Source organism: Neolamprologus brichardi, chromosome 3 (genome assembly GCF_056152115.1).
Source record: "Neolamprologus brichardi isolate AB-2024 chromosome 3, ASM5615211v1, whole genome shotgun sequence".
Taxonomy (NCBI): domain Eukaryota; kingdom Metazoa; phylum Chordata; class Actinopteri; order Cichliformes; family Cichlidae; genus Neolamprologus; species Neolamprologus brichardi.
In genome coordinates this window covers 1,872,420-1,878,962 of record NC_142106.1, presented here as the reverse complement: position 1 = coordinate 1,878,962, position 6,543 = coordinate 1,872,420, and the positions used below count along the sequence as shown (strand labels likewise).

General features: G+C 43.3%; 1 pseudogene; it reads left to right on the top strand.

Moving 5' to 3' along the window:
* Positions 1-1,979: 1,979 nt before the first annotated feature.
* LOC148103115 (uncharacterized) lies at positions 1,980-5,700 on the top strand (annotated as a pseudogene).
* Positions 5,701-6,543: the final 843 nt, after the last annotated feature.

The following is a 6,543-nucleotide window of genomic DNA, read 5'->3' as shown; positions in this document are numbered from 1 at the left end:
TGGCTAGTTGTGGGTGGCTGGGCGAGTTCCATCCTTGAGGTGATGAGGGCCGGGGTGGAAGCATAGCGGCCGGAGACGCTGAGGCCTGATGCGGGCTCTCCATCGGTGGAGTAGACAGATCCATTGGAGGGCTGGGTGGTGGCGTAGAAGCGGATGATGGAGAGAGCGCTGAGGGTTTTAAGATGATGTGGATGCGGTTTTTAAAAGGACAGGGTGAGGAGGAGGCGGGGGTAAGGGGGACTGGATGAAGGGCGGGGACTATGTAGAGAGTTGCGGGTTATTTCCAACAAGGACCACCTGAGTTGTAGTTTTACTCAGCTTCAACAGCTCTAATATTCTCGCATTCTTCTCAGCCGCCATCTTCAGCCAGTCCTGAGTCGGAATTCGCAGCAATGTGCTGAAAACACCGGAGTTGGTGTTTGTGAGGTCCAGCACAAAATCATCTCTGCACGCTCAATCGCATGTTTGTCGACTAGCTCTACATATCCATCTGCAAAATGGAGTGCTCTTGGTCTCCCACTGGGTGTATGTCACGGTTTTGCTCACCATGTTTGCAGTCCGGTGCCGATTGGGCTCTTGGGTGGGAATGAGCAGGCCTCTTTGAAAACCCGATGCGTCTGTGTTTGCTGGTCTCTGGTTAGGTTGCTGCGAGCTCGTTTCCCGCAGGCTTCTCTGTATTTCGGGGGTCGTGATGAGAGTGAGAACAGCCCAGTCAGAGCAAGTAAAAGTGATCCGCGGTGTGAGTGGACCAAAACTTTCACCCGCTTTGAGCTGATAGAAAAAGATTTCACCCTCTGGAAGGCTGAAGGCATAGCCCCAAAAGCCCCCATTGTTGAGCATGAATCTCTCCTCCAAACGGTTAGCAGCTGTTGTTGGCTGCAATCTGCAAAGGTGCTTTCGGGTGAGTTCTGGCGTGGCGGAGGCCCTGTAGCTGGTTACAGGCATTTGAGAGACCACCCTGAGGTTGGTAGGTCTGGCGGCCATGTTTCTTTGTGAAAAAAGAGAAAACTTGCTAGTTTTTTCTGAGAGGAAAAAATGTTACATTATTTATCCTAAATGCCAGTAAGAGAATAAACCTATTGCTGAGAAGGTAAATCGGACCTGTATCCGATTGGCTAACCGGGGTGTGAAGGGAGCCACCCCATTGTTATGTACACAGCGGGGCTAAGTTAGGCGGAGTTGGTCTCTGGCGGAAATTTTAAAACTAGGTAAGCAGCATTCGGGAGCTGAGCCGGGGAGCAAACAACAAGGAAAAGATTGTGCTCTGGAAGCGGTTGCCGGTCGGTGCGATTAAGAGAGAAGGGAGAACTTGGACTTTGCGTTGAATTTTAGACTGAGCTGGTAAGAGGGCTGGTTTGAAGAAAAAAAGACTAAGGTTTTTTCAGGATTTTTGCCCTGTTTTCGAATATAAAGTTTTGGGAATAGAGGGGTACCTAAGAGTTTTTTTGCTGGGAGCTGCGGTGGGTTTTCTGGGGATCGCTAGAGTTTTATTGAGTTTAATTCTAAATCTCCTTGTTCGGATTAAACAAATGCATATAAATTGAAATAAAGTTTTCCCCCAAGGCATGCAGCCTGTATTTCTGGCCATACTGAACGTTACAAAAGCACAAGTTTAACTAAGCACTTTTACTATGGTTTAACACATTTTCACATATAAGCACGGAGCCCGAGACACACAGCCTCGGGCACACATGCACGCACGCTCACCCACCACCAGATGCCATTTTTTAAGCATAACCCCCCCCCCTTTTTTTCTTTTATGGATTAAAAAAAAAAAAGAATGCTTTTTGATATAAGAAACTTTCAAAATAATCAATTAGTTCTTTTTAGGGGGAAAAAGCAATGAGCTATGAATATCATATTTTTATTACTTCCTAGGGCCATAAAACTTTATTGGGGACTGTCTTAGTCACACTATGGCTGGACTGAAGGCTTCTACAACAGCCAGCATCAGGAGGGCAGAGATGCATTGAAGACGCATGGGCACTAGGGGGCAGCAGAGTGTCAGCATGCTCAGTGTGGTAACAGGGAAGGCGGAGTTTAAAAATGCAGAAGTGTGAATTAATTTCCTGGGTTAGTGTAGTCGGGCTGCACTTTTCAACCATCATCAGTTCTGTATCAGAAAACAGCTGAATAACTCTCCAAAAACAAATACATATGTTGTACAAACCCCAGAGCACTGTAATTAGGGCACACACAAACATTAGTGAAGGAACATCTAACTTGTGTATAAAAAGTACTTAAAGTGAAATAGATTATATAAAAATAAATAAAAAAAACCCAGCAAAAACAATGCTGAACTCTGAATGATTAGTGTTTTTCAGGCCCTTGGTAACAATTGTATTAGTAAGTGTGGTTCATAGGTCACTCCAACTATCACCAAGGAATCGATCAGCAGTGCTTGGAGACCTCCAGTCATTCTGAAGGACTTTCACTGGCTGGTAATCTTCATCAGAAAGTGGTTTACAGCTGTGACCCAGAAGATTCAGAAAAACAGAACACATCACCTCCAGTGTAACCAGTGTTACCCCGTGTGTCAGAAATATGTTTGAAACTGATTATTATCATTGTAGTCACAACTTTGTGTTTTTGTAGTTGTTTTGAGAACAAACTACATGTGCGCAGGTAAAAACGGACGATCTAGGTTCTAAATACTAATCAGTTCTGAGGCCATCAAACCAAATTTACACTTGAAGAGGTCAATCCATCAATCAATCAAAGCTTTATTCGCCACATGCAGGTTGCCCTGCAGTGAAATGGCCACCCGTCCATCGTGTATCCAACAGGGAAAGTCCCTCCAGGGCACTCAGGCTCTCCCGAGCCCAGACTTCTCATTAAAGGGTGTCAATAGCATTCAGACCAGTTGATCAAATCCATAATTCTCTTTTAGGTTTTAGACACAGACAGTGAGAGAGTGTTCCAGGGCAAGTAATAAATAAAAAACACGAGACAAGACAAGGACATGAGGAGCTAAGCGCGACCGCCTTCGCTGAGAGCCAAAGAGAAAGCGCGAAGCTGAGATGGTGTATGTATGTGCAGAGAGAGTGGATGTAGTGAGCGAAGAATGCTGAAGACTGAACTTAAAGGACAGAAGAGGAAATAATGTGAGTGAAGTTGCACCCCCACCTTCTTCAACTCCAACATGGCACACCCACGTTTCTGCCTGTAGTACTGACCCTCATGCAAAATAGGTGGAATTAAGACAGTTCCAAAACCAAACACACTTGATCAGTGCTGAGAGTGGTCCCGTAATCTCTTATGAACTACCTCCAATGCTTCTGTGACTGGGATGCAAGTAAAGACAGATGTAACATCTCTCTTCTCTGTACATGTCCTGTTTATAAGATTGGGGAAACCTGCAGTCAGCTGAGACTGAAGAAGTCACCTGGATGAGTGACGAAATGTTTCTCCCACTGAAAATGAACAGAATCAACCTTTTGGGATTTACTTACCCGGATGATTAAGCACGCATCAAGGCATAATTTTAATAATATCTTTAAAATGATTGCAGCACCAACGTAGCACAAATGTTTGACATCATTTGTTTGATTTGGGTAATGTGAGGGGGGGGGGGGCTGGTTGACCTTTTGACCTTTAAATTTTCATTAATATCGTTAAAACACAAGCAGCACAAAACGACAATTTTAGCAGCACAAACATAGCACAAATGTTTGATACCACTTTTGTTGCATTTGAAGAATGGGGGGCACAACTTCACTCACATGAGGAAATACAGTGAGCTAATGCCAGAATTTATTTGTAGAGGATAGAGGGAAGTGAAGGAATGTATTTACAGCAAAAGTGTGCACAAGGTAAAGTCAGATTTTGATACCCTTTGCACTTAAAAACAGATGGTAACAATCAGTTAAAACCATTTGTTGTTGTCGTCGTTATTATACGTATGTTGCAGTTTGTGTTTCATTAACAGTAGTACACTAGTATTGGCTTAAAACTCAACATTTCTTTATTATTTTCTTACGCTTATTTTTAACATGAGGTGTTAATGGAGCCTTATTTAGTTGTCTCATAAATGACAGTGTGATTTAAGTTCAGTACCATGCATGCATTTCTTGTCCGCACAGGGATAGTGGGAAGAAAGTTGCTCAGAGAGTGATGAGGCAGCTTCCACTCTCAACCTCGTCACTGTTTGTTGCAATAGCAATCACATTCATGTCCTCTGAAAAATGCCTTTCCCTCGCCTCACCTGCTGCCTTGTAACAGTAAAACAGTAATAGCCATGTTGTACTCAATGCAAAATACAACATGACTATTAAATGTTTTTTTATTTTACTCTTGCATTACAACAAAAATGACAAACTTTTAATTAGAACAAATTGGGGCACTTTTCAAAACATCTTACAAATATAAAGATATTGTCATGGTTCTGGGTAAAATGCTTGCAGAAAAATAGCTATAAGTGCAGCAGGTAAAACAGGGAAAGCATTGCAGTTAGAGCAGGCTCAAAGGAGAAAAGCACACAATGTTAAGAGCAATATTACAAGCAGTAGTTATGAAACCAAAGCGCAATCCACTGCAACTACTCTAGAACAACACTGTAGTAAAGCATTAGGAAGAGTAAAAACGTTAGCAGAAAGGAAAGCCAGAGAAGGGTGTGAGAGAGCAGAGGCAGAAGAGGGGGAGAGACTAAAAGCGGAGTATGGAGAGGCATTAGGAACAGCATTGAGTCTAAGACAGACTAGGCAGGACAGGAAACAGAAAGTAAAGTTAGTGAACACAAACGTTACAACCACATATCCATCCCTGACACAACACAAAAAAAAAAAACATATGGTGTTTCAGCCCCAGATGAACGTTTTTCTCCTGAACTTGATCCATTCCATGAGAGGAGCACTTGCACTATGGTAGAGGTTGCTAACGCACATTTTGGAGTGGACGGGGATAACAGCGGCACTATTTGTGTTTACCGGCCATGGACAGAGTTTGAATGTGCTGATGCGTGCAAGAGCCTTGGAGACCCATTGACTAATGTTGATGAGTTCATAGCTCGATACAGACAGCTTTGTTCTTCATACCGTTTGAATGGACAGGAAACTGAAATTACTTTTAGGAGATGTCTCTTATAATTGGACCCATGTCAGAGGAGGGTACACAGGCAAAGGGCCAGGTGATAACACCCTGCCCTACGGAGATGCAGATCTCATTGTCCAAATTAATGGAGTGTATGAACGTCTCAGAAATACTTTAGAACAACTGCAGACTACACCAAAATTTCACAATGCACACAGAAGGAAGGAGAAGATGTTCATGAGTATCAAGGTAGATTGGAGGAAGTGTTTAAGAGCCATAGTGGACTTGAAGAGAATGCAGACCCAGCAGGCCCCTCTCAACAGCAGCTGAAACATGCCTTAATGAGCAGGTTCATCCATCCATTGCAGATTTTATCAGAAAGCAAAATGTAAATCACACCACAGATGGAGTGACCCAACGCATGAACTGGGCAAGGCATGCACAGGATGTGATCAAGAGCAAAAAGAAAGAAAAAAAAGGCAGAATACATTAAATGCTGCCACATTTTATGTTGATGAAGAATCTCAGATATTTTTTCAGGGGCAGACTCGATGTGGTAGAGGCAGAAGGAGTCGGGGGGGGGGCAGAAGTAATTGGCCACCCCAGAGAGGACAAAGGAACAGGGATGAGTGTTACCAGATCCACATAACCCCTCATATAATAAATGACTAGTATCTGCTGCCACTGCTAATACACATGCATGTTTAAACACCCCCTCAGACTGCCAAAAACAACAACCAGTGCCCCAAACCAAAGATTTGACTGAGGTTTTGTTGAATTTATCAGGGAAAGAAGTAAAACCCTTTCCACATTAACAGTGCAGGGGAAAACTATAGTTTTTATGCGATTCAGGGGCAGATAAAACTGTCCTGAGGGACCATGTGTCAGGAATAGACCCCTCGAACGGCGTCATTTATGTAAAATCTGCAAATGGACAGTTGAATCAACACAGAATCTCTAAGCCAGTTTGGATCAGACATCCATCCACAGGAGAGGCAGCTCAGGGTTCAGTAGTAATGTGTCCAACATGTCCTGTGAACATTTTGGGTAGAGATATAATGGTAAAACTTGGAATCTCAATTAAATAACTGCAGGAAAAGGAGAAACTGCTGAAACAATGGTTCACCAGGGCAGTGGCGATGTACATTACTACTGGACGCTTGACCTGTCAACCTCTAGGCCAGATCAGATAAACTGTAAAATGTTGACCACAGATGAGAGATTAGCTGAGGGCTATGATAGACAGGAACCAGATGAGATGCACATCACACTTGGGTTTAAAATGACACCAGGACCTGATGATGCCTACACTGACAAAGTAATGAAACTGGGTCCTCAAAGAATTACTGAAAAAGCTGTATGCAGTGTGGTAATTTCTGAAGCAGCTCAACAACTTTAAGGGAAAGGTGCCACAAAACCTAAAAAAATTATGGATTTGATCAACTGGTCTCTGAATGCTATTGACACTTCCCAGACTTCTTCTCAACGAGAAGTCTGGACTCGGGAGAGCCCGAG